Source organism: Phocoena sinus, chromosome 16 (assembly GCF_008692025.1).
Source record: "Phocoena sinus isolate mPhoSin1 chromosome 16, mPhoSin1.pri, whole genome shotgun sequence".
Lineage (NCBI taxonomy): Eukaryota > Metazoa > Chordata > Mammalia > Artiodactyla > Phocoenidae > Phocoena > Phocoena sinus.
The window spans coordinates 14,305,458-14,333,085 of NC_045778.1; the positions used below are offsets into that span (position 1 = coordinate 14,305,458).

Genomic DNA, 27,628 nt, shown 5'->3' on the forward strand with positions numbered 1-27,628 from the left:
ATCTCTCACTCACCCCAAGAATGAAATGTCCCTTCTGTGTGCCTTCATAATTTCCATTTGTTGTAGGGGAAAATGTGTGTTACAGTAGAAGTCTAGGTGCTGTTTAGAGTATATACTTCTCAGTTCTCTGATTTTAGCCTTCCATGGCCTTTGAGGTATTTTCTAGCTCTATAAGTTGTAGGCAACTAAGAGCCATGCAAAATAAGTCTTGTCTATAAATATGCAAAAAAATCTGTCAAGTGAAGGTTCAGTTGAATTTCCTCCCCACTATGGAAAAGCTAGTTTTGTCTCAGTTTGCACATTTATTACAATACTCCAGATAAGTGGATTCTATATATCTGTTCTTTTACTTCTCCTTTGAATTGGTTTGACATCTGCCTGTTTCCCTCATTAATAATGTCTTAAAATCTTTCACACGTTTTCATTTTATATCAATATGAGAATGATGATTTGACCTTTTTTTTGGGGGGGTAATTACACTTTAACACGTTTCTTCAGTGTTTATGGTACAGCTACTATATGCCAAGCTTAGTGCTAGTGACTGGGCATATAATGATGACCAAAATAGTCATGGTCTCTGACTTCAAGGAGTTTATGTCTAGTAGGGGAGATAGATTTTTTTTTTAATCACAGAAATAAATATTTAAGGTTATAAAGGAAAATTACAGGTTATTCTAAGAGAAAGTCGCAGAGAAATTGGTTTAGAGTAGTGGTGGGCAGTGAGGAAGTTAAGGAAGTCCTTCTCAGAAAGTGACATCACAGCTGAGACCTGACAAAGAATTAGAATTAACCAGACAAAGAAAAGGAGGGGAGGGGCTTCCCTGGTGGTTCAGTGGTTAAGACTCCGCACTACCACTGCAGGGGGTGCGGGTTCCATCCCTGGTCGGGGAACTAAGATCCCACATGCCAGGCAGTGTGGCCAAAAAATAAAAAGTTTTTTTTTTTTTTTTTAAAGTAGGGGGAAACAGTTCAGACGAGGGAAGGTACAGAGGCAGAGGCCCTGTAGGGAAGGGAAGGCGAAGCGGGGGATTGCAGTGACAGAGGGACGGAGCGATGGCAGACGGGATCTCTAGGTACCAGACTAGGGAGATCCTAGTAGCCCCGAGTAAGTAGTTTGGGTTTTATTGGAAGCGCAACAGGAAGACATTGAAAGGTTTTACAAAGATCCTTCTGTTCCTCGATAGAGAATGGATTAGAATGCAGGTCAGAATGGAAGAAGCAGCCTTTAAGAAGATACTGTGGGGCTTCCCTGGTGGCGCAGTGGTTCAGAGTCCGCCTGCCGATGCAGGGGACACGGGTTTGTGCCCCGGTCTGGGAAGATCCCACATGCCGCGGAATGGCTGGGCCCGTGAGCCATGGCCGCTGAGCCTGCGCGTCCAGAGCGAGGCCCGCGTACCAAAAAAAAAAAAAAAACAAACAAAAAAAAGAAGATACTGTGGTCATAGTATCACCAACACTCACCTTAGTCTACCTTCTGAGAGAATGGTGAGCACCAGGTTAAGCCTATTAAACTGAAGACAGGGATAGGGTGTTAATTTTCTTTGAATCTGTTTAGTTTCTTGTGTAGAAGACTTCTATGTAGAAGACCCTGAATGGATACCTGTTGAGTTGGATACTCATCAGCTTTCAAATAATTACCATAGGCTATATATTAGCCAACAACAGCTAACAATTAGGTAGCACTTCTTGAGTGCTCCTTGTGATGCAGAGCCTGTACCAAGAGCTCTGTGTGGGTTATACAATTTAAGACGCATAACAATTCTATCAGGCAGGTTTGATCATCATTTTCATTGAACAGATGGGACAACTGAGACTTAGAGAGGTGAAACAACTTGCCTAAGGAAATGCAGTCAGTAAGTGGGACACAGGCAGTCTTGTCTAACTCTAGAGCCTGAGCTCTTAATCAGAAACGAGGTCATTCCCCATTCAGGTTTTTTATTTTGAAAATTACCAAACAGATTCTGGTTCATTTTACCCATGCTCCTGTTTAACCCTTCAAAAGATTCACAATTTGACAGATCTTTTACCAGACTGTACTCAAGCTCTAAGTCAACATTTTGGAAATTACAGCCCCCTTCAAGCATTGCCATTTACACTTGCTCTTATCCCTTCAAAGTAGTTTGCTATTAGAATTCAGCCCACAATCTGTCTTGCGTTAGTGATTTACGTCGTCTCCAAAATAATTTTACACCTAACAACATTACCTATATTGTTTGACAGCAGGAGTCAAGGCACGAGATAAGTAGACCCATTCGTGGCAGCTCCAGCTGAAACATAGACAAAAGAATAAATATTTGCCAAATATAAAGAAGCCAGACTGAATAGGGAAAGGAACATTATGTTCCAAATTCTGTGGGGATCTCAAACAATGTAGGAAGGGAAGAAAAAATAAATTCTAATTGAGTATTTGACTTCATTACATTAATACATCTGTACTGTATTCCTCTAATCAGACAATTAGAAGTGACAAGATATAATAGTACCAAATTCCTTCCACGTGAATAAAAAAGCAATTTTGGATTATCTTGCTATATTGACTTCTCATCACAAAGAGCTCAGTTTCTTTCTCTTCCATGTTAGCTGGGGAAGATTGTAATTGCTTTACCTGGTTTTGATTGACCAACTGCTTTACCAGCATTATAAATATAGACGTCAGGACAGCAAACATTAGACGTTTATTTCTGTGATCCTTCTCTAGATATTGACAGTCGGACCCATGAACCTGCCAGCAGGTAATCTCATAGATCATTTTCTCTACAGAAGGTTCTTGCAGTTGGTCAGGTTTGTCAATATCCCTTGCAGAGGGTTTTGATCAAGGACTGCTTTGTGAATTGTCTGGAAGATACATTAAACACCTAACTTTTCCTAGTGTTCTAAAGACAGAACAGTCGCTTCAAGTGTAAATTGCTCACACCAAGATTCCTCTGTCGGGCTATTTTAAAAAGCGTGTTTCGGAGCGCAGGGAGATCAGCTCGGTGCTTTGTGACCACCTAGAGGGGTGGGATAGGCAGGGTGGAAGGTAGCCGCAAGAAGGAGGAGGTATGGGGATATATGTATATGTATAGCTGATTCACTTTGTTATAAAGCAGAGACTAATACACCAGTGTAAAACAATTGTACTCCAATAAAGATGTTTAAAAAATGCATGTTTCAGATCCTTGCTGCTTAGAAAATTTACTTAGAAAATATGACTTTCTGATACACTTCTCTGAAGCTATTCCCTTGCTCATCAAATCTGAGTGTTTAAAAAAAAAATCCCTAGTTTACAAGCTTTCTTTTTAAATTTACAGAATACAACTGCTTGTCTATCTAGCCAGCTAACTCTTGCCTTAGAAATGTCTTTAGGAGTTTGGATGTTTTTGTTTTTACTGGCACAGCTCTACATTAATTGCTATCTGCTGAGCATGCAAAACAGAAAATCGAATGGATGACTCACACCCTCGACTCTGTTTTATGAAAAATAAAGGTTTTCACCACCCGCAAAGGGTGGTGAAATTTTGTTCGGAGGTGCGTGGAACCTCAAATGTTAGTACGAGATTGTTGAAAGGGGAATGGAGCTAGGAAGTTGAGGCAAAGACAAAAAAGTAGGATGTTGAGGGCAGATGAGAAGTGCAGGGTCAGTGGCGTTATCCTCTCCTTTGACCACAATATCTCTTCAATTCCTTCTCTTCTCAAGAATTCTTTTCAGTATTCCTTTCTAATGTCACTGATGCCAGAATCTATTTCTGTCAGGTATGCAGGAAAATGAAGTAGAGAGCATCTGTTCCGGTTTGTTTCTCCCTGAGCATGAATTAGCAGAAGCGGGGCGGGGCGGGGCGGGGGGAGGGGGAATGACAAGATACTTTTAAATTACCAGAGTTGTGAAATTTCAAACACATTAGTAGGGTCTATGGTTGGGAGGCAGGGGATGGGTACTGTAGCACTGGTGTAAGAAAAAGTCTATACGTTGTACTTCTAGCCTGACTGAGATGCTAATCAAGCTGGGCTAGGTTGTCATAGGTCATAAGTAGGAAACAGGCTTAGTGGATAAGGTAAGCATTGTGGAGGGAAGAATTAGAACGTAACCATCCAATTAATTGCACTGGGAGATTCTAACTCTGCTACCTGAGAAGAGCTCTGTGAATTGACTGCCCAGATGATAGGTATTTTCTCTCTAGCTAAGTTTCTGTGCTGAAAATCAGAAATTCACTGAGTGTTGCTGTAACATTAAGCTCAGGGACATTGAGGTTATAGTAGCCTTAAAATAAGGTCCATTTTAGTATTTATTGGCCAAAAGAGCAATTATAGGTGATAAGGAGGAACCTCTTCCTAACAAAGGCTACTCTAGACATAATTCAGTTAAAACAAGAATCCCGTTTGAGAGAAACCCAGGGACAGTAGAAAGGACAGAAAGGAGCCTAAAGATTTGACAGGGTTGGGGGTGGGGGACTATGGAGCGGGGGAAGGCAGGAGTTAGAGGACTGCTGACCACCATCGTAATCACTCTGCTGCCATTTAAAAATCGCAAATTAAAGAAAAAATGAGACCAAGTCACTTCCTCTCTCTATTTTATCCTCTTGCTCTAGGAACTGATAAAACCGCTCTTCAACACACAGGTGGAAGTGTGAATCTGAGAGCTAATGAATACTGGAAATGTTCCCAAAAATTCACAGTTGGAGAACAAGTTGTCATGAATTACTTTTGTCTCAGCACCCTGTTCAGATGGATTACAAAATAGACTTAAATTTCAGGCTTCCCATAGGCATTCTTTTCTGGTCTTTGGGCTCCAGTCTGAAATGGGGGTCACAGTATTTACTGTGGTTCATTGCAGGTGATATCTTCTGTGTTAAACTGTCCAGACTCCATCCCCCCTCAGCCCACCTAGGTTCGTGTGAATTTTGGAGAGAGCTATGACTAAGTCTGTAACCATAACTGCAGCGTGATCAACAACATACCACATATTCCCTCTTCTGGTCCTTGCACGGCAGTGCAGGTCTACATCGTGGTAAGAGTTTGGGTTTTTTCAGAGAGACACATCTGGGCTGGACTCTCAGCTCTTCTACTTATCAACTATGTGACCTTGGGCAAGTTATCTCATATTCCTGAGTCTCAGTTTCCTCATCTGTAAAATGGGGATAGTAATCCTTGTACCTTGCAGAGTTGTGAGGATAAAATGATATAATGTAAAGGGATTTGCCCAGTCCCCAGCACATGTTAAGTACTCAGTAAAAAATAGCTGCTACCATTTATGTCAGAGCTTTGATCTGCTACCTGGTAGACCTTGGTAATTCATTGCATTTCCTTTGCAACTAATTAACAGTCTCAGATACCGTCAAGTAAGTGCCTAGGTGGGACATCTCTCTAGTATGCTAATAGTAGTAGAAGAACACTATTATATGCTTTGGTATTTCCAAATCTCTTACACTTACTACCTGCTTTCATCCCTGCAACATCTTTGTGAAGCAGCGTGGTTGTTCTTATACCAATTCTGCAGGTGTGTAGACTGTGGTTCAGAGGGGTTAAGGAGCTTGACTGTTGTCTGTGGTAGACCCAGGTAAAGTTAGCAGCTATTTGTACTCTTGTATAGAACAAAGAAAAGAAATTTTGTCTCTGTGCAGCCTTGTGATAGCCTTCTGCTGACAGGTGTCTTGGTCAGATGCCTGTATTTCACTCGGATCTGTGTTAATCTTACCCTGGACTCAGCTAGCTTAAGAAGCTTCTGGACCAATCCTTCTACCTGCCCTTCAGGTATATCCCAGAAAATAAGCCCCCATATTCTTCAGTGTAATTTTTATCAGAAGGTCAGTTGGGGGAGACAATACTGATGGAAATGTAACTGAAGAAGAATCTTCCACTTCTCTCTAGTCTAAATACTTTTGTTAGATCAAGTGAAATCATCAAAGAGAGAGATTCAAAAAGACATGCTTCTTGGCTGTTTGTGAAGTTGGTTTTTTTGAATGTCTATCGGGCATTATTTCCTCAGTTTAATTGATTTGTGTTATAATAAAAATAGTCCTGGGGAACAAGTGTGCGGTTCTTATATCAATATTAGGACATGTCCATTAAGTTCATTCTATCAGTGTTTGAATGGCTACATTTTGCTGGAAATGATGGAATAGTGAATAAGGCATAGTCCGTATTCTCAGATAAACAGGCAAACGCCACATAGGGTGATATGTGTACTACAGTAACAGCACCTGAAAGGGCCACTGGAAAGTTTGGGAATCCCTCAAACTACCCTGACTTCCAACACCAGTTGCAATTTTGAGGTCTCCAAGGCCATCTCAGTTCCAGTGATTCACTAGAAAGACTCACAGAACTCACTGAAGGTGGTTATACTCGTAATTATGGCTTATGGAAGCAAAGGATACAGATGAAAATCAGCTAAGGAAAGTGGTAAGATGAGGCAGAGCCCAGAGAGTTCCAGATGTGACGCTTCCAGTTGTCCTGTCCCTTTGGAGTCATGGGTGGTGTAGCCTTCTCCCATCAGTGATGTGTCACAATACTTACAGAATATTGTCCCGAGAGCGGCTTAGCAGAGTTGCGGTATGTGGTGTTTTTATTAGGCCTTAGTTCCATAGATGTGGTTGACCGCCTGTGTGGCTGACCTTCATTTCCAGGCCATCTAGAGGTCAAACTGATACCTTGCAGCCCAAAACTTCCACCATAAATCACACTGTTAGCATGCACTCTTGAGTGTGGCCCAAGTCCTCCAAATAAACAAGGACACTTTTTATTTCTTTTTATTTTATTGGAGTAGAGCTGATTTACAATGTTGTGTTAGTTTCAGGCGTACAGCAAAGTGGTTCAGTTATACATATATTCATTCTTTTTCAAAATCTTTTCCCATGTAGGTCATTACAGAGTACTGAGTAGAGCTCCCTGTGCCATACAGCAGGGTCTTATTGGTTACCTATTTTATATATAGTAGTGTGTATATGTGTTAAACCCAACCCTGATTTACCCCTCACCCTGCCCCCACCACGTTTCCCCTTTGGTAACCATAAGTTTTTGAAATCTGTGTCTGTTTCTCTTTTGTAAATAAGTTCATTTATATCATTTTAAAAATTAGATTCCGCATGTGAGTGATATCATATGATAGTTCACTTAGTTCACTTAGTATGATAATCTCCAGGTCCATCTGTTGCTGCAAATGGCATTATTTCGTTCTTTTTGACGGCTGAGTAATATTCCATGGTATATATGTACCAGATCTCCTTTATCCATTCCTCTGTTGATGGACATTTAGGTTGTTTCCATGTCTTGGCTATTGTAAATAGTGGTGCATTGAGCATTGGGGTGCATGTATCTTGTCAAATCATGGCCATTAGTGGGATTGCTGGATCATATGGTAGCTCTATTTTTAGTTTTTTAAGGAACCTTCATACTGTTCTCCATAATGGTTGCACCAGTTTACATTCCCACCAACGGTGTAGGAGGGTTCCCTGTCCACCGACTCCAGCATTTGTTTGTAGACTTTTTGATATGGCCATTTTGACGGTGTGAGGTGATACCTCATTGTAGTTTGATTTGCATTTCTCTGATAATTAGTGATATTGAGCATCATTTCATGTGCTTTTTGGCCATCTATATGTCTTCTTTGGAGAAATGTCTATTCTGCCCATTTTTTTTTAGATTTTATTGAAGTATAGTTGATTTACAATGTTGTGTTAATTTCTTCTGTACAGCAAAGTGACTCAGTTATACATATATATATTCTTTTTCATATTCTTTTCCATTATGGTTTGTTACAGGATATAGTTTCATGTGCTGTATAGTAGGACCTTGTTGTTTATCCATCCTCTATATAATAGTTTGCATCTGCTAATTCCAAACTCCCATTCCTTTCCTCCCCTATCCCCATCCCCCTTGTTCTGCCTGTTTTTTGATTGGGTTGTTTGTTTTCTTGACATAGATCTGTATGAGCCGTTCATATATTTTGGAGATTAATCCCCTAAACAAGCACACTCTTATCCCAGGACATTCCAAGGGTTTGGAGATTTCCTCCAAGGAGTCAAGGAGAAAGGCCAGGTTCGGGCCAAGTTCAGTCTGTACTACACAGCTCTCACACCAGTTTACAACACTAGGGAAGACTTCCTGGAGGGGAAGATGTGTAAATGGAGATCTGCAGGACAAGTAAGCGTTAGCTAGGGTCTTCCAGTCAACGGGAACAGCTTATAACAAGGGCTCAGAAACAAGAGAAAGCAGAGATGATTCGCAGTGCTTCAGGATGTCTTGAGTAGAGGGTATGAGAGAGCAGGAGACCAAGAATAAGCCTGGAGGAGACAACTGGGGACAGATCTTAGGGTGGCTCTGAAGCAGCGTTGTGTTGGAATCAGCTTATGGGTTTGAGAGAGTCATGTGCTAAATAGACCAGAATCTTGCAAGCTATTGTTCAATAGTTATCATTAAAAGTTCAGTTATGTACAGGACTTCCCTGGCAGTCCAGTGGTTAAGACTTCACCTTCCAATGCAGAGGGTGAGGGTTCGATTCCTGATCGGGGAGCTAGGATCCCACATGCCTTGTGGCCAAAAAACCAAGACGTAAAACAGAAGCAGTATTGTAACAAATTCAATAAAGACTTTAAAAATGGTCCACATCCTTGTGGCACAACAAATGTATTTAATGTCAGCTAATGCAGACTCTTAGAAATGTGGCCGCTGAGCATTTGATTTTAGAGGAAAGAATATCTAGACAGTATTTTTGAGAATGACATAGCTGTGCTATTGCTTATCTGTTGGAGAACATCCCAGATTTGCTTACATTCTGTGCCTGTGATATTGAGTTTAAGGATTTGGGGGTGGGGGAATTATTAAACATTTTGCTTCTATTCTTGGAAAAAGTAGAAGTCTAGAAGTGTTAATAACGCACATGTCACTGTAACCTGCTCTACTGACAGGACTGGTTTGTACCAGATCATTTTCTGGCACATAGAGAGTGGCTTTCACGGGTCGATAACCTTTTGTAAGATAGAAGACATCTGAACTTTTCATGTTTTCTTCCATAATCCCATCTCCAATATTTAAAATTTTCTACATTGTCAATACCGTGGCCCAAGAAATGTTTTCATTAGACTTTAAAACAATGCACAGGGCTTGAATTTTCTGTCATTTGACTTTAAAAGGAAGGTTGGTTCATAATATTTCTCCTCTTATGTAAATTCTTATGCATAAAAGTTTCATCTCTTCAAATATGTTGAATGACAAAATTATTTTACACAATATTTATGCACATTTTATAATCTTAAGTTCTTATTTGAGAATGTAAAAATACAAGGTACGATAGACTTCAGCAGTCTTAGTTGAGTGCCAAGAATAATATAGAAAAGGAAGATAGTTGATAAATGAGTTTATAGGGTTATAATCTTAAGACAGTAAAAATGTAGAAAGACAAAAAAAAAAATGGTCCACATCAGAAAAACTTAAAAACAATTCAGTTATGTAAACTTACGACTAAATATATCATATTTTTAAAAGATGGTACTCAAGACTCATCACTGGTTGATTACTTTTTTTTTGCTATTTTCTGTGTTGTGGAGGTATCTATATGGTGGAAACTCTATATAGTAGTGTATTTGTATACATCTCTTCCCAGTTTGCTTTCAGTGACGTCTCTTTGGTAACCTGAAATCAGCCGTAGTAGGAGTATATCTACACCACAATAACAGGCAAGTGCTGTAAGTCAGGGCCTTTGCCTCCTTCCAGGAGCTGATTGTTAAACGTTTACCAGCACAACAAGAATCATACTTCCAATGAGGACAAAAAGACACTGAGAGATACTCAGCTGGGAAGTGATGTAATAAACTTTGTTCATTGGGAAGATCATCTTGGTTTTTGAGAGGAGGACAGATTTACAGGACAAGAGTGGTTTCAGGAAGACTAGCTGCAAGCCATGACACAGTCCTCCTTCATAAGGGCTCGTGGGAAAAATCTGTCTCTAGTCCCCATACCAAGGACAACTACACTTCACCAACTACACTTCACTATCTGGCTTTTCATCTTATGCGTGCTATCAGCCTCAAAGCTTATCACTTTTCCTTCCCAGTTGGAAGTAGGAAACGAAATTTGTGGTCCAGCTCACAACTTTTGCTAAACCCTTTTTATGCCCTTACCCCAACTTCCTTTAATTTTCTCACTTTTATTTTTCTCTTTGACACAATGTTCTCCTTTAAAATGTTTCCTAAATGTAGTCTCTGTATTCTAATACAAAATAGGCAATAACAAAATAGGTAAGGATTTAAAAGGCAGCCTATGACCTTCAAGGCTCACACTTATTAAAAAAAAAAAATCAACAAGTACTCCCAATTTTTTGTTGTTGAATGTCTTTCTTTCACTGGTTTTAGCTTGGGCTTGAGGTTTCTTCTTATAATCAGGCAAAAAGCAGGATACTTAACCCTCTCCATTCAATGTGAAAGGGCTTCATTGAGAAAGAGAACTACACAGTAGACTCATGAAGGAAGAGCGAGCTGGTGGTGGTGTTCAGGACATTGACCTGACCTAGTTCCTGCCCTGTGGATGCTTGCTTCATCCTGGGACAGGATGTAGACATACCTGCTCGTCTTTAGATGTCACTGGGCCCTGATAGGAACTTTGCGGCCTTCAGGGGTTCATGAAGGAGGGGATTCCTTTAGAATTTATGACATGCGTCCTTTGGGGCCACCCTGGGAAGGAAAGAAACACATTGCCCTGTTTCCTTCCATGATCATACTTTACATTTGTTTTACACTTATTCTTTCGTTCATTCTTAATAATCACAACAACACTATAGATGGATATTTTTATCCCTGCTTTAGAGAGAAGGCAGCAAGGATTTGGAGCTTTTAAAGAACTTGTTCAAGTGGAAGAGATAGGATTTGGTTTCACATTGCCTACCTCCAGCCCAGCCTTGTTCCTTACCTCAGTAAATCCCCCTCACAGGGTTCAGGTTCATCTTTGACCCACTCAGAAGGGGAAGGAAGGAGGGAGAGAGCCGTGATTGTGAAGCTAAAAGGACTGGACATTTCAAAGCAATATATGTCAGATAGCAACCAACCTTGGGTGAAAGGACCCATACTGAATTGTATCTTGGAGAAACCTCAATAACTTTTCCTTTATCTTCATTATCCTATTGTTTCTGACCAACAAAAATGGTTATGTTAATAATTAAGATAATGATAACAGCTAACATATATTGAGTGTTTAGTGTACGCCTGGCTGCACTGAGGGCTTTCCTTGAATCGTTAACTAGCCCTCACCCCAGCTCTATGACAATGATGTAGATACTATTATTATCCCCACCTTACCGTTGAAGAAACTGACACTCAGAGAGCAAGTTAGGGAACTTGTACAAGGGTGCAGAGTTTGTAAGTGCTGAAGCCAGGAGATACCAAACTCCCAGAGCTGTCTTGCAAATTCTATTATGTGTCAAGGCACTGGGATGACCTATGGAGTTAAAAGCCACAGACAGTAAAATGTGTCCTTCCTCATGATTGTATTCTGAGGAATATTCTGTGTATAAATAACGTCTGCCCTCTCCACGGCATTCACATAGAAACTACGGCATTCGATCTCATTATTCTTAAGAGAATAATTCCAGCAATTAGACTTGTTGGATTTCAGAAAGAGGCTGGTACCCCTTTTCACTTGCCCCCAAAGATGCACTGAAGTGTTAAATACAGTGTTGAAAATGATTTCTGTGTGTGTGTGTGTGTGTGTGTGTGTGTGTGTGTGTGTGTAGGCAGGGAACAGGGGTGGGACGTGGACTGGAAAAGGGGAGTAAAGGTTAGAGACAGTAGGGGCCCAGCTTAAACTGATGCATTCAGTTTGCAGTACAGGACTCACGGGACACGTCTGATCTTTTGTCTTAATTCCAAAACTGTTGTAAAGAGTTTCAGTTGCATCCTGTAAATCAGATATTTCTATGAAACTTAATTTCATTCTGAGCTCCCCACTCCCAGCTATAATTAGAATAAGCACAGGCAACAAAAAGGATACAGGTAGTCACAGGCTTGACATATATATTTTTTGAGTTTCTAAACTAGTGTGGACAACTGAAACATTTCATTCGTCCTCTTGATGCTTTCTGGGCAGCCCACATTCAAGCAATGAGTTCAGAGCTGGTATCTGGAAAAGCAGGGACTCTGACACCACCTCACTGTGGCCCAGAGATAAAGCTTCTGATCCCCTCTGACTTTTCCTGAACAATGACCCTTAACATAGTTATTCTCCTTGTTGGCACACGGCTTTTGATATATCATACCTTAGATAAAGAACAGTGACACTTTGGTTCTGTGCTATAATGGATAATGCAGGGTTTTATTTGGGGTTTATTTTGAATAAGGAGATTTTCCATTCTGGGGTATAATTGGGGGATGAAAGGCAATAGTGACACTGTTAGAAACTCAAGCTTCCCTGATTTTATGATTTATTTCCTAAGGTCCTGAAATACAGAACACTTTCCCCATTGTGGTATACTTAGTGGGCATGTGACTTAAAAAAAAAAAAATGAAACCACACACACACACAAACAAAAAACCAAAAAACCTCTTCACAGGTCTTGTGCAGTAGGAGGGGCTCAATTCACTCCGTTCATAATCTAAATATCTGCACTCCGAGGGCTGGGAGAATGCTGTCTCCTGCTTTCTAAACCCAGTGCCAACTGCTCTACCTAGGCCTCCATCATCAATCCCCTGGATTTGGGCCACAATTTTTCCCCTCTTCCGGGTCCCTTTTATCTATTTCCTGTCTCCTCTCCAATCTCCCTGACCAGTATTCTCTCTGTGTGATCTCTTTAAAATGCACATTTGACCTTGTCTTTCCCCTGGACAAAGCGCTTTAATTGCTTGGTTGCCTGAAATATAAAGTCTCACCTTCTTAGCATAGCATATAAGACCTTCCATGATACAACCTTTGCCCTTTCTGGAACTTTTCTCCAACAGTCCTTGCCCTTTATTCCAGGTAAACCTGCTCACTGTGTATATGTGGCAGTCCTATGATGTTTGGGTCATAATTCCCATCTTATAAATGGAGATAACTAGACTTTAGAGGGAGTCAGTAAATTGTCCTAATGATGGCACTGAGATTCAACACTTACTGGCAGTAACATTTTTTAACCACTTTTTAATATACTGCCTAATACTTCTATGTTTTGAAACTGCATAACTTAACTAAGAAACCTAGTGTAAGAAAACTATCTGTTACTCTACACTTCCACCATTTGTGGGTTGGTTCTCATGCAAAAACAGGAGCAATTCAGGGAGCTCTGGAATCTGGACTCAGGAAGGGCCTGGAACCAGGGAAAGGAAAAGCGCCAGAACTCGGGGAGGGCTCACTCTGTCTCTCACGTGGCTACCTAGGGGCCATCTTTATGAGTGACCTAAGAATGGCAGCCCCCTGCACCAAAAGTTAAACGTCTAAATTTTCTTCTATAAGTCAGTAGAATATAATTATTGAATTTGTTTCAGTTTAGAGTTCACGTTGTTAGTGAAGTTCATTCCAGATTTGGGGGCGGGTATGATTATATCAAGTCACTTATGTGCACATATACGTTCAAGGCAACATCATTAATGCTAAACATAGGAAACAGCTCTTCCTCCTGGTGCCAAAATCACCCCCCCCCCAGCCCCGCATTGGAGGAGCAGCATGTTCGTCTCCCCTCATATCCAGTGTGGGATTCTGGGACTCCAGGATGGCCCCTTGGACCTCTGAGAATTTGTATGTTGGAGTTCTAGTCCTTTCCCCTAAACATTCTCTTGAAAAGCATAGCTTTTCTGACTCTTTGCAGATACTTTACACTTGGATGAGCATGAGAGTAGAGAAACCAAGTTTAAAGAAGACCAGATCTTGCATGAAGCCACTGGTACCTACAGGGACTGAGAGGGATACTTGACCAGAAGGTGGATGACCCGGGTGGCGGACTTGCCCCATCACAGTTGTGCCCAGTTACGGAACCACATTACAGACACGTGCTTTGGTCATGCCAAAGCCTGGAGTCGTTTTCAGGCTAAGGTCACACACTGTGAAGGCCATCTTGTCTCCTTCTGGTCTTCTTGCAACAGCTCCGGGACCCTGGAAGCTGTAAGCTCTGGTCTCCTCTGGGGAAGGGGAAGTACTTATGACTCCATGCCGGAGATAAGGGTGAAAGAGGACAGTCCAGCATGAATGCAGAGTCATGTGTGATACCAAGACTTAAACACGTGATAGTTACATCTATATCAAAGCAAGTTAGTTTATTTTTCTGGGTCTTGGCTTTTATATCTGTAACATGGGGAGAATAATACCTTCCTTTTTGGCTCCACCATGTTTTTATAAATAAAATGAGTGACTTGTAAAGCCCCAGAAGAACATGTTTATCATTGCTTCTGTGGTTGGTACCTTAGCTCTAAGTTCATTAGGAAAATAGGCTACTTCAATAAGGAAACTGTCAATCTTCACTTGTTTTTCCTGATTTTTAAGCACAGTGTGTTGCCATCAGGAGACTGGCTGGCAAGAGAGGGAATGGGTTCCAGTTTTAGGTCTGTCATTAAACCCAGCAGCTGTGCGTCTCCTGAAAAGTGGTAGAACTTCTCTTTGCCCGAGCTTCCTCATCAAACATCTGGCCTGCATCACAGGGTTGTTATAACCAATAGAAATCCTAGCTGGGGAAGCACTTTGAAAAAAAAGTAAAGTTTAAATCCTGTAAACTCAATTTGGATCTACGAGATGCACAGTGGTAAAACCATGCTACTGAAGTACTCAGACTAACCCCCTGGAGACTGAGACCACTCTGGAAGAAGTTCAGAAGGAAAAACACTGATTTCTGCTAGAAACCTAGCTGTCTTCTATGGGATAAATCTACACATTTACCCTCATTGGAATTAATTCAGTTCTCCCCGTGACGAGAGTGGAAACAATTTTATTAGGATCCCTGAATGTAATTCTACAAACATAAATGGAGCTTGTCAACTAGTCGTTGCATAGTTGCTAGGATTTGCACGTTTGCAGAAATGAGTACTCCTACGTCTAAATTTCGTCTGCTGTTCGTTAACCAGACCGTCTCCCTTCATTTCTCCTTAACAGGGAGCGTTTCCTCTTGGGCACTCACAACCACCACATTGGTGGGACCTCCAACAGAAGGCAAGGAGGGGACCACTGTCTTCATCCTGCTTGTGGCTCATTTTTCTCATTCCTTAGAAAGTATGAAGTTGGGCTGGGCTACTTTCTCTTCATGAGACACTCATCATTGTCACCATTGTCGTCCTGATAAATAATAGTAATAATAAACAATAAGAACTACTCCCCAAAGCTGGGGTGAAATAGGGTCACATCTGTTTTTCGGTTAAATCCTGTTTGAGTTCTGTCTGTCAGAATAGCATGAAGTTTTGCATTTCTTCCTTCAAGGTCTCCCATCTCTGGAAGTTTCTAAGAACCACAAATTAGATTCTAGGAGCACAGAAGAATGTGAAAGTGCTCATAAGAGGGCACGTTCTTATTTTTACTTATTGCTGCCATACAGGGTTGCTGTTGACAGCCGGTCCTAATGATGCTGGAAGCTGATGAACCAGATCTTGGTTCCTGTGAGAGAGCTGAACGTACTTCTTCAGTGCCTAATTTTTCAAGAGTGCCCCTTGCTTCCCTGAGGCTCCCATGGTCACGGTTCTTAGCAATTTCATTCATCCCAAGTCTTCTTCAGGTTTCCCCATGAAAACCTCAAAATCATGATGTTCATTTGATCTTAACATCATCATTCCTCCCCTTTGTTCCCCCACATCAGCTTCTTCCTGACATGCCAGCTTGATAACGACTCTTTCCTTAGTCACGGTTGCGCAGAACATAATTGATTTGGGGCTTATATCCTTGCCAAACTAGTGACCGATCCTGCCAGCTGTCCTCCTGTGTTCTTACTGCCACCCTCAAATCTAAACCCTCATCACCTCTCATCAGGACTCCCTTGAGGACCTTCTGCCTGTGGGATAATAATCTTAAAAGCAGAGCTCCAGTCGTTTCTGGTGACTCTCCCTTACTTGGGATCATAGCATGGTATCCATATACCCTCCATGCCTGGGCCCCCGCTTACCTGTTTGTGGATCGATTCCCAGTTTCCCCACGTTCTGCATTCTAACCAAATTCAATAAACTCTGATTCCCAAACATCCAGTATTTATCACATGCGTGAATAAATGTATAATCAGTACCCTTTATTTCTTGTTTCTGGTCTTGTTTCTTTCTATTCATTCCTGCAGTCAACCATCTCCAGTTACTTCCGTCTCTCAAAACCCTACTGATTCTTCAAGACTCAGTATAAATATCCCCTCATTTTTTTTTTTTTTTTTGAGGTAGGCGGGCCTCTCACTGCCGTGGCCTCTCCCGTTGCGGAGCACAGGCTCCGGATGCGCAGGCTCAGCGGCCATGGCTCACGGGCCCAGCCGCTCCGCGGCATGTGGGATCCTCCCAGACCCGCGTCCCCTGCATCGGCAGGCGGACTCCCAACCACCGCGCCACCAGGGAAGCCCCAATATCCCCTCCTTTTTAAAGCTTTCCCCGATCACATCAGCCAACCCAGTCACTCTCCCTCAGAGAGCTCTTTGATGGTCATATAGTACCTATTACACTCCATCATATTCTACTGTGATTTTCCTTTCCCCACTCCTAGATTTAGTGTTCACTGAAAGGTGAAACCCTGCCTTCTTCATCCTTGTAGTCCACAATGCCTAGCCTACTGCCTTAATATGGAGTTGAATTATTAAAAGGAATGATATTGCTTGAAATAATATCTCAATTTTGATTGATTTAAAATCAGCTCTTGGGACGTTCCTGGTGGCTCAGTGGTTAGGAATCCACTTGCCAATGCAGGGGACACGGGTTCGAGCCCTGGTCTGGGAAGATCCCACATGCCGCGGAGCAACTAAGCCCCTGCGCCACAACTACTGAGCCTGTGCTCTAGAGCCCGCGAGCCACAACTACTGAGCCCGCACGCCTAGAGAAGCCACCGTCACGAAAAGCCCGTGTACCACAAAGAAGAGTAGCCCCTGCTCGTTGCAACTAGAGAAAGCTTGCACGCAGCAACGAAGACCCAACACAGCCAAAATAATAAATAAATAAATCATTTTTTTTTTTTTTTAAATCAGCTCTTGAACTATTGGCTTAAAAATGTGTGAGCATAATTACCTCTCTCCTGGGTCAAACTGTTTGTTATCTGTTAATATTCAACTGCCTTCCTTGGGTCTATGTTACTTAATTGAGACTTACTGTGCACAAGGCATCATGGCAAGTGTTTATTAAGGATCATATAGAGTCCTCACAGAGACCTTTTAAGGTAGATACAATGTTATCCTCACTTTATGTGGAAGCTGAAACTCAGAGAGGTTAAGTAAAATGTAAAGATCACACAGCTAGAAAATGGCAGAGTTGAGACTTCAGCTACAAAGGATATGGTCTTAGCCTTGATTATGTGATAAATCTTAACATCAGAGATGTCGCCTGGTACATCCTAGTTTTTCGTCTTAACCCACATTGACTTGATTATCCATGTTTCTTAATTTAACCTCTTGAAAATTAATTTCTGTTTTTAACTTGTTCTACCTTTTGTGTGCGTGAGTTGAGTCTTGTCCTAATCTCCTTTGGCTTGGATGCAACCCTTGAGAAAGTGGTGCTATATTTTAATGTACTCAGCTGTTCACTGAAGGAGATGAAGCCATAGATGTTTCCAGTGGCAGCTGTCTGCAAACCCATGCCATGTTTACAAACAAGCTTAGAAAACTAGGCTTCTGGGGCCAGGGAACCATGTTTAATTTATTTTAAGGTGGAAAATACTTTGGGAAGCCCAAGAGGGAGAGGAAATCCTTTCACCTTGCTTCTGCTGGAGCTCCAAATCCTTATATTTTTCCAATTGCAAAGGCAGATTTTTCCTCTGAAACGCACAAAAGAATTTGTGGTAACTATGAATTGATGCAAAAGCACGCTCAAATAATTTTCATGATCATAGTGCTTGCTTTCCATAAATGTGATGTGCAGTAACCCCTAGCAATGACACTGTTGTTTCAAAATAAGCAATCAAATTGATCAAAGAAACATTTATTGAGCTGCTACTATATGCCTATCTTAGATTGTGGTTGGGGCATGTTCTGGGCTTCCTAGAATCAGGATATCAAAAGCATGGCAAGTTCTCAATGAATATGTGTTAAGTTGGAATCAGTATGGCCTTGAAGCTGAAGTGTTTTCTCTTAAATAGCCTTTATAATTTTACATAAAAAATGAGAAAGGTAGACTAGATAATCCTAAGCTCCCTTTCAGTTTGTAAACAACACAACAAAAAAGTACTTTCAAAATTTGTTCTATACTTTGGTGACCTAATCAAGCAGGCCATATGGAATTCATAATTCTATGAAATATATATACAAATATATATGATGCAGGATGATGAATTAGCCATGAAGATGATTCCAATGTAGTAAATAGGGTCATATACAGGTTCTAGTCAACAATATATACATTAAACAATCAGTGAGAATATACAGTGGTAAAAATATATCATTTAGTATGGTAAGGAATAAACTTAAATGAAGTGTGCAGAATCTATATTGAGAAAATTATAAAGCTTTACTGTGGGCTGTAAATAAGGTGAACAAGTGGAAAGATCTGATGTGTGCTTGGATAAGAAGTCTCAATTTAGTTAAATAAATATTATATATAAGTCGAACCCCAATTGGACTCTTTTTGGTAATATGATTAAGTTAAAGGTGACTTCTAAGAATGGTATATTTGAGACTATTTTGGTATTTTTGAAAAAAAGAGTAATGACACTGTATGTCCCCCCCCCCAACAAACATCATACTGTATTATAAAGTTATAAAAATCAAAAGAGTTTAGTATTGGTATCAGAAAGGACAGATAGATCAGTAAAATAGAAAGGGAATCCTAAAAACCATGTACTGTAATAATTTAGTATATAATTTCAAATCAGCAGGTGCACTAGGCTAGGCTAGGCCAGGTAACAAAGTATCCTCAAATCTCAGTAGATTGATACAACAAAAATTTATATAATGCAGTCCAGTACAGATTACCAGCCAGGGAAGGGAAAGGACTTTGCTCCAGAGTCGTTCATGGATCTAGGCTGACAGAGTTTTCACTATCTTGTAGGTGAAATATTTAAAATATATGGCCTCCATGATTGCAGAGGTTTCCTAATGGAAACCTCATAGCTGCTCTTAAATGCTTTGCCTGGAAGTAACAAACTTACAGAACTTGTGACCTGCCTAATTGCAAAGGGCTGAGAAATCGAGTAGGTTATGGATATTTTGCGAGGAATAGATGTCTCTGCCACACTGAAGAATATATGGATTATTTTTAATGGTATATGGGCAGGTGGATTCAATATTTTGATTAACGTTTTCAGATAAACTAAAGCCAGATAATCTGTTACTAGCAAAAATGCATTATGGGAAAGGCTAAAGTAAGTTTTACAGGCTAAAAGGACATGACAGCAGATGAAACTTGGATTTGCAGGAAGGAATAAAGAACATAAAAAATGCTAAGTATGTGGGTAAAAATTACATTTTTTTCTTAGTTTCTTTGAAAGACAGCTGATGGTTTAAAATTGTCAACAATGCATTGCAGGGTTTATAACATACGTAAATGTAAAATATATGATAGCAATAGGCAAAGGAAGGGGATTGAAAGGATTTATACTGTTACAAGGTGCTTATATTTTATATGAAATGCTACAATAGTAAGTATAAGTTGACTATGATAAATTAAGGATGCATTTTTGTAAACCTTGGGTGACCACATAAAATGTATAGCTAAAGGACAATAGAGAAATTTTAAGAGGACTACTAAAATCAATTCAGTTAACCAACAAGAAGGCATAAAATTAATAACAGAGGAAGATCTGCAGCAAAGAGATGTGACAAATAGAAAAAAAGTAGCAGAATCATAGACTTAAACCCAACTGTATCGATGTCTATATTCAATATAAGTGCCAAATAGAGAGATGATCAAACTAAGTAAAAAATGCAAGACCCAACTCTATGCTATTGACAAGACATGCGTATTAAATACAAAAAGGCAGAGAGCTTGAACATAAAAGAATGGAAAAAGATATACAGTGCATAAGCAAGCTGGTGTGACTGTGTTAATATTGGACAAAGTAGGCTTGGAGATAAGGAATATTATCGGAAATAAAGAAGGACATTTTACATTAATAAACTGGTCAACATATTAGGGAGGCTTAATAATCCTAACTGTGTGTGGACCTAATAATAGAGATTAAAAATACATGAAACTAAAGCAATCATATCTAAAGGGAGAAAGAGAAATGCAAATTATACATGGAGAATTTAAAATATCTCTTTCAGCAAGTTATATAACAGGAAAACAATCAACAAATTATGTATCATCAACTTTAGATGACATCTAAAATATCTTAAAGCACAAAAATTACCAACATTTACAGAAATAAATAGAAAATATGTGTATCTCTATATCTTTTAAAAGAATTCATGTAAAAAACTTCCCCCAAAAATATCTCAAGCTCAGATGGTTTCAGTGTTAAATTCTATCAACTATTTCAGGAAGTATTAGTATTATTCTTATATAAACTCTTTTAGAAAAGGAATAAAGAACACTTCCCTACTGATATTTAAGGCAACATAACCCCAATAACAAAACCTGACAGAGATACCCTAAGAAATGAAAGTAATAGAATAATAAGCCTCATAAATATAGATGTGAAAATCCTTGACAAAATATTGGCAACTGAATACAAAAATATATGAAAAGGGTAATATCACATGACTAAGTGAGCTCTATCCCAAGATTGCAAGACTGAGCTACCACTCAAAAAGCAATCCGTGTAATTCACAGCATTAATAGCAAAATAGAGCAAAGCCATGTAATGATATTGATAGATGCAAGAAAATCATTTGTCAAAGTTCATCCATTTACGAAAAAAATTTCTCAATATAGGAATAGAGAGGAATTTTTCTCAGTCTGTTGAAGGGATCTACAACAAAACAAAATAATAACAGCCAACATCATACTTTGTGGTGAAAAATTGAATGCTTCTCCCCAAGATCAGGAACTAGACAGGGTATCTGCTCTCAGGATTTCTACTCAGTTTGGCACTAGAGGTCCTAGCCAGTGCAATAAAGTAAGTAAAACCGTAAGGGTTGGAAAGGAAGAACTGTCTTTACTTTTAGGCAACATGATTGTTTGTGTAGAAAATACTGAGGAATCAAAAAAAATAAAAATAAACCCATAAAGATAATATAGTAAGTTTGTAGGATTCAAAGAAAATACATAAAAATCAAATGAATTTCTACATATCAGTAGCAAAACTGGAAAATAAAATCAAGAAAAAATCCATTTATAGTAACATTAAAATATTTAGAAATAATTACAAGAAAAGATACATTAAATCTCTCTACAGATGACTATAAAATACTGCTGAGAAAAACAAAAGAAGACCTAAATAAATGAATGTTTTGAATCAGAAGACTACATACTTTTAAGATATCTGTTGTCTCTAGATTGATCCATAGAGTTGATAAAATCAAAATCAAAATCCTAACAGACTTTTTGGTAGAAGTTGACAAGTTGATTCTAAAATATATGTAGAAATTCATAGGACATAGAAAAGCCAGAGAAATCTTTAAATAGAAGAACATTTTGGAAAACTCACGTTACCTGATTTCAAGACTTACTATGAAGGTTACCGTAATCAAGATGGCATGGTCTTGACATAAGAGAAAAATTCATCAAAGGAACATAACATAGAGTCCAGAAATAAACACACACATAAATGGTCTTGATTTTCAACAAAGACCAAGACAAATCAATGAAGAAAGGAAGAGCCTTTTAGCAAATGGTGCTGGAATAACTGGGCAACGGTGCTGAAACAAAAATTAACCTCAATCCCTACCCCACACCATGCTTAAAAGTTAATTTGAGGTGTATTACAGACGAAGTTGAGAAAGCTGTAATTCTAAAGGAAAAGAGAGGTGAAAGGTACTCATGACCATGTAACAAAGGACATGATTTTTAGATACTGAAAGGACCTAGAATCTATTCTCTCCACATTATAGATGAGAAAACTGGCTTTTCCCAGCATCACACTGATAGTGCATCCTGGTACCACATTAGTATTCTCATTTCATTTCTTCCTACATTTTAGGATTTTTCCAGAAAGCTAATCTTAACAGTTGTCAGGGTAACCTGACAATACCCAAGTTCAGTTGTGACAGTTTATTATCTGCATTCAAATCTAAGGCTACAACACATCAATCAAAATATAGAGTCAGACATAAATTAAAATTTCTGTTCTGATATATAGAAACAAAGTAGTTGAGAATAGGAGTGCTGGTGCCTCATATCTGATCCATGGGACATGATCTGTCAATTAAAGGACCATTCAACAAATATACGCGGAACATCCCCTTCATGTCAGGGAGTCACTGAGATAAAACAAGTGGTAAAACATTATTCTAATCCAGCATCTGTAGCTACTTCTTTAAAAAGTTATTAGGTGGTAACTTTATGAAAAACACTTTATGTACGTGATTTAATTTAATTTACTCCCTACAAAATTCTGGTTGGTAGGGATTGTTTCCTCCATTTTATAGGAGAAAACTGAGGCACTGAATGGTTAAATTACTTTTTCCATGGTTTTAAGATGACTAGGTAGTTGCCTCAGGATTTAAAGTCAGACTTGCTTCATTTCAGAACTCAAACTGTTAACTTCTCTACAATGTTGCCTTGTATTACTACTACTAATGGTTACTGGTTATTGAATTACACTTATGCCAGGCTCATTAAACTATGTCTTATATATACATTTATATATATATATGTGTGTGTGTATAATAATTTATCATCTACCATATATGTGTCGTACATATATTTTAATTGCCCAACATCTCTGTTCCCTGTAGAATAGGTTTACTATTCCTAAAACAAAGATGAAACTGAGGTTCAAAGAGGTTAAGAACTTTTCCCATAGTTAAATAGCTAGTAACTGGTACGCCTGGGATTTGAAACTGGATATGTTTAGAACGAAATTCAACGTCATTGCAACGACAGTGACTTCCCTGTATTTGAATCTACCGACTCTGATGGCACTGAACATAGTGCTTGATGGAACCTGAGCAACTGAGGAAAACCAGATCAAGGCACACTTTCCTGGATTTTGGAGAAATACACTCCAGTGCAACGACCTGGCTTTCAAGATGGAGCTTTCTCTGGACAACAAGCCAACTGTGCTCATCACCTGTACAATGCCAGACACACAGGCGTAATTAGAAACATTCGTCTAACGTGATAACACACGTGTATATGGTAGTCTAAGGAGTTGAGATGACCAAAAGGCTCGCTCTGTTTAGTTTTATCTAGCTGTTTAGCAGATAAAAGTAAATGAATGCAGCATGCCTAGGCTATCAAACCAATCTCTTAATCACAAAACACCCAAATGTGTGTTATTTTTATCCTTTTCCTTTTCAGTACAGGTCAGGGGCTCCAGTAATGCCACCTGATAAATTAAAATTTAAAATTTATGTTCGCATGCCCTCAGAAACCCAGTTCTCATTTTAATTTAAAACAGAGGTTCTTTTCTGCCTCTCGCCCTTTTTTTCCTCTTTCAGGGACTTGTCCTATTTGAAAGCAGTCAAGTGTGTATTATCATTATGCTGGTAGTTTCTGAATGATTTTGGAAGAGATCAAAGTCCTTTGTTAATTGCTAAGTATAAGATATTTAATCATTTCATTGTGATATATTGGGTGAAAATAGAATATGACAGCCTCCTCTAAAATTAATATAATGGTAATAAGCAGATGAAATAGCAAAATATAATAAGATTTCCAAATGTTAAATCAACATAGATGGTGTAAGAGTTTCTTAAACTCAGTAACTTACTTGCCTTTTCACTTATGAGATTGTGAACTTTGTTCAGTTGACCTTGAGAAAAAAATGTACAAATACATAACCTCTTTGTTGGATCAATTACACTGCAATAGAAAGAGGATGTTATTTTGCTCTTCACAGAATAAGGAGCTATTTTGTAGACCAACAAGAAGTTATATCACTAAGAGTTCTTTCCCTCCTACTGTCAGCAGTCAGGAAACAGTTGGCTGGGAATGTTTTACACGTCCTCTGCTTTCTTGTATTTTTAGTTTTGATATTTGAATCTGTGTAAGTGAAAGCACACTCGCCACCGTATACTAAATCCCAAGTGGATTTCCATTTTTCTTCACCAGAAACTTTTTATGAAAGCTTGGAGTGTCTTAAAAATAGGTTTGGATCCACTTAGTTTTGTGGTTTGATGGGCCAGTGGTTGTTGTATTATGACATCTGTAGGGATTTATCTAGATCAGACAGTGGTTGGCTCTTAGTATTTCTTCCACTGGGTTGATCTTGGATCTCAGAGAAATAGGCGTTCATAAGTAAACTGACCATTCCTACAGCCTTGTCTCCAAGATTCAGACTCTCAGGTCTTTAATCTTAATCCCTATGTTCCTTAAGGGGATAATAATAGGATTTATCTCAGAGGGTGGTTTTCAGGCTTAAATAAGATAATGTATATAAAGCAGTTAGCTCAATACCTGGAACTTATTAACTACCCAGTAAAGGTTAAGTATTATTGTTAATAATAGTTTGAACAATACCTTTTGTGCTATACCATTATTATAACTTTCTAGGTATTTTCACATCTATTATTTCAGATACTTCAAGTTGAAAAAAGAAATTTGTTCTCTGCTGGGATTATTTAATTGGTTTAGACTCAAGTGTAGAAAAATGAGTTAAATACTATATGGCATTAATTAATGGAAATGAAAAAAAAAATAGCATTTCAATTTAACTGGAGTTCTCTGCTTTTAACTTGCAGGAGAAAGAAAAAAATGAGGAAATACACTCAGATAAAGACTTACTTAAAAATATAGATTTTATAGAAATGCACTAAAGGCAAGATAGAGTTATTCAATGCTGCTCTATTTCACATCCTCATTTAAAATACTAGGCAGTGCAAATCATTGTTTACCATAAATGTTGGAAGATTAATCCACTTATTTTTTCACTCAACCATCACTCTTGAACACTTACTGTGTGCCCCACGTTGGAGGGCCCTAAGTGGTCAAAGATACATATAATTGTGTCCATTTTTCTCAACTATTAAGTTAGGGAGGTAGAATAATGTATTTCTTTAAATGTTTCCATAGTAAAAGGTAATCCAAAAGTATTTTCAAGATAGCCTTATTTAATGAGAAATGAAATTAACAACAACTTTCCTCTATCTTCAAAATTCTAAATGAGCTTTTATTATAATTAGGGCAGGGAGTAGGGTTTCCATTAAGTGAATGTTGTCTAGACTTTTTTTAGAACAATCATATTTAAATTAAGAAGCAAATTTTTTTTAAACACTGTAGAATCATTTGATGAGACCACAGTACCTAAAATAACACTCAAAAAACAAACACTGAAATAGAGAAACAGTTTCTGTAAATATGAAATAGGTTTGTGCAAACTATTTTGTAATTAATTTAAAAAATAGCCTTACTGATATTTATATATTTGAATAATTGCCTTTTCCTTCAAAGTAATCATCTTAAAAAACACTAAATCCCAATGATATATATATTATTCCAAATTGTATTTGAAAAAACTTTCAAAGAATTGAGCATATTACATTAAAAAAAATTCTCATTGGTGGCAAATTTTCACTCTTTGGGCTCAAAGTAATCTGCAACTAACATTTTAAACTAATATGTAACTAATATATATGCTGCCATACTTGAGAAATTACTATAAAGTAACACCATAAATCTGCAACTAACGTTTAAAAATAATATATAACTAATATGTGTGTTACACTTGAGGAATGATTCAGAATAGTTTAAAAATAGAGTAATATTACAAATATTCATCTTTTTTTTACCTGTATTTAAAAATACTATTTACATTTAATCTTTAATTTCTGTGTGATTTTTGTTGCGTGGCAAGACTGTATCATCTTCCTCCTAAATTGTTATTTTCCGCTCCCAGAGAGTTTACCAGTTATCCTTTTGTTACTGGTTTAAAATGCTCCCTATAGTAGAGACTTTAGGAGGAAGCTGTCCAGCTCATGATGGTCACAGTTCTCTGAAAACGGCCCCCCAAGCCGTAGAAGGGAACCACTGTGTCCTCACGGCCTGCGCAAATCCTCTTTCTCCTGGGAATTTGGAATGGGGACTGAGAGTTAGGTGATTGATCCCTGTGTGTGCCTGGAACTGAGAATCTCTAAATGGGACCTGAGGGCGCCTCTGTGCATGGAGAAGGAGGTCTGTAGAAAGAAGAAAGCAGATGTGCACAGGCAGACAGTGGCGAGAGGCCCTGTAGTGGCAGTTAGAGGAGGGGATAAAGTGAGTCAGAGAGAGAAAGACACACATCATACGGTATCACTTACATGTGGAGTCTAAGAAACATGGTACAGATGAACTTACCTACAAAACAGAAATAGGGTCGCAGCTGCAGAAAACAAACCTATGGCTACCAGCAGGGAAAGGGCAGAGGGGAGCGATAAATTGGGAGACTGGGCCTGACATATACACACCACTGTATATAAAATGAATAACGAATAAGGACCTGTTGTATAGCACAGGGAACTCTACTCAGTACTCTGCAATGGCCTATGTGGGGAAAGAATCTAAAAAAGAGTGGATATACATATATATATGATAGATTCACTTTACTGTAGACCTGAAGCGAACAAACCATTGTAAATCAACTATACTCCAATAAAAATTTTTTAGAAACATGGTAATGGTAGGGCTTCCCTGGTGGCGCAGTGGTTGAGAGTCCGCCTGCCGATGCAGGGGACACGGGTTCGTGCCCCGGTCCGGGAAGATCCCACATGCTGCGGAGCGGCTGGGCCCGTGAGCCATGGCAGCTGAGCCTGCGCGTCCGGAGCCTGTGCCCCGCAACGGGAGAGGCCACAGCAGTGAGAGGCCCGCGTACCACCCCCCCCCCCAAAAAAATATATATATGGTAAAGCAATTATACTCCAATAAAGATGTTAAAAAAAACCAGTCACTCAGTTCCAGTCACTGTGAAGTCTCTGCCTTTAGGTGTCAGAAGAGTAGGCTAATGGTAAAATTTCACCTCCTTGCTCAATTTAACTAGGATTAAGTTTTCTTTATCTGTATTCAAGAAGTGTATTGACTAATTATGTTCCCCCCAAATTCCTGTCCATCTGGAACTTGTGCATGTGACCATTTTTGGAAATAGCTTCCTGAATAGAGGTAATCAAGTTAAGACGAGGTTGTACTGGAGTAGGGTGGACCCTAATCCAATGACTAGTGTCCTTAAAAGAGGAGGGAAATTTTGACACCGACCTACGGGGAGAATGCCATGCGACTTTAGAGGCAGAGATCGGAGTGATGTGTTTATAAGCCAGTGAACACAAAGGATTGCCAAAAACCGGCAGAAGCTAGGAAGAGGTGAGGAAGTCTCCCTCCCTACAGCTTTTAGAAAGAAAACGCCCTGCTGACACTTTGATTTCAGATTTCTGTTCCTCAGAGCAGTGAGACAATACATTTCTGTTGTTACAGCCACTCAGTTCATGGTAATTTGTTACAGAAGCTCTAGGAAACTAATAAAGTAATAAAATACCTTTAACACACACTAAAGTCTAGTTGTTAGTTCTGTTTAATTGGTATGTCTGCTTATT

General features: G+C 39.1%; 1 long non-coding RNA gene across 1 annotated transcript in view; it reads left to right on the forward strand.

The window, feature by feature from the left end:
* LOC116741454 overlaps positions 1-27,628 on the forward strand; it is a 401,610-nt gene that overhangs the window by 225,537 nt on the left and 148,445 nt on the right. The gene's annotated exons all lie outside the window — the stretch shown is intronic.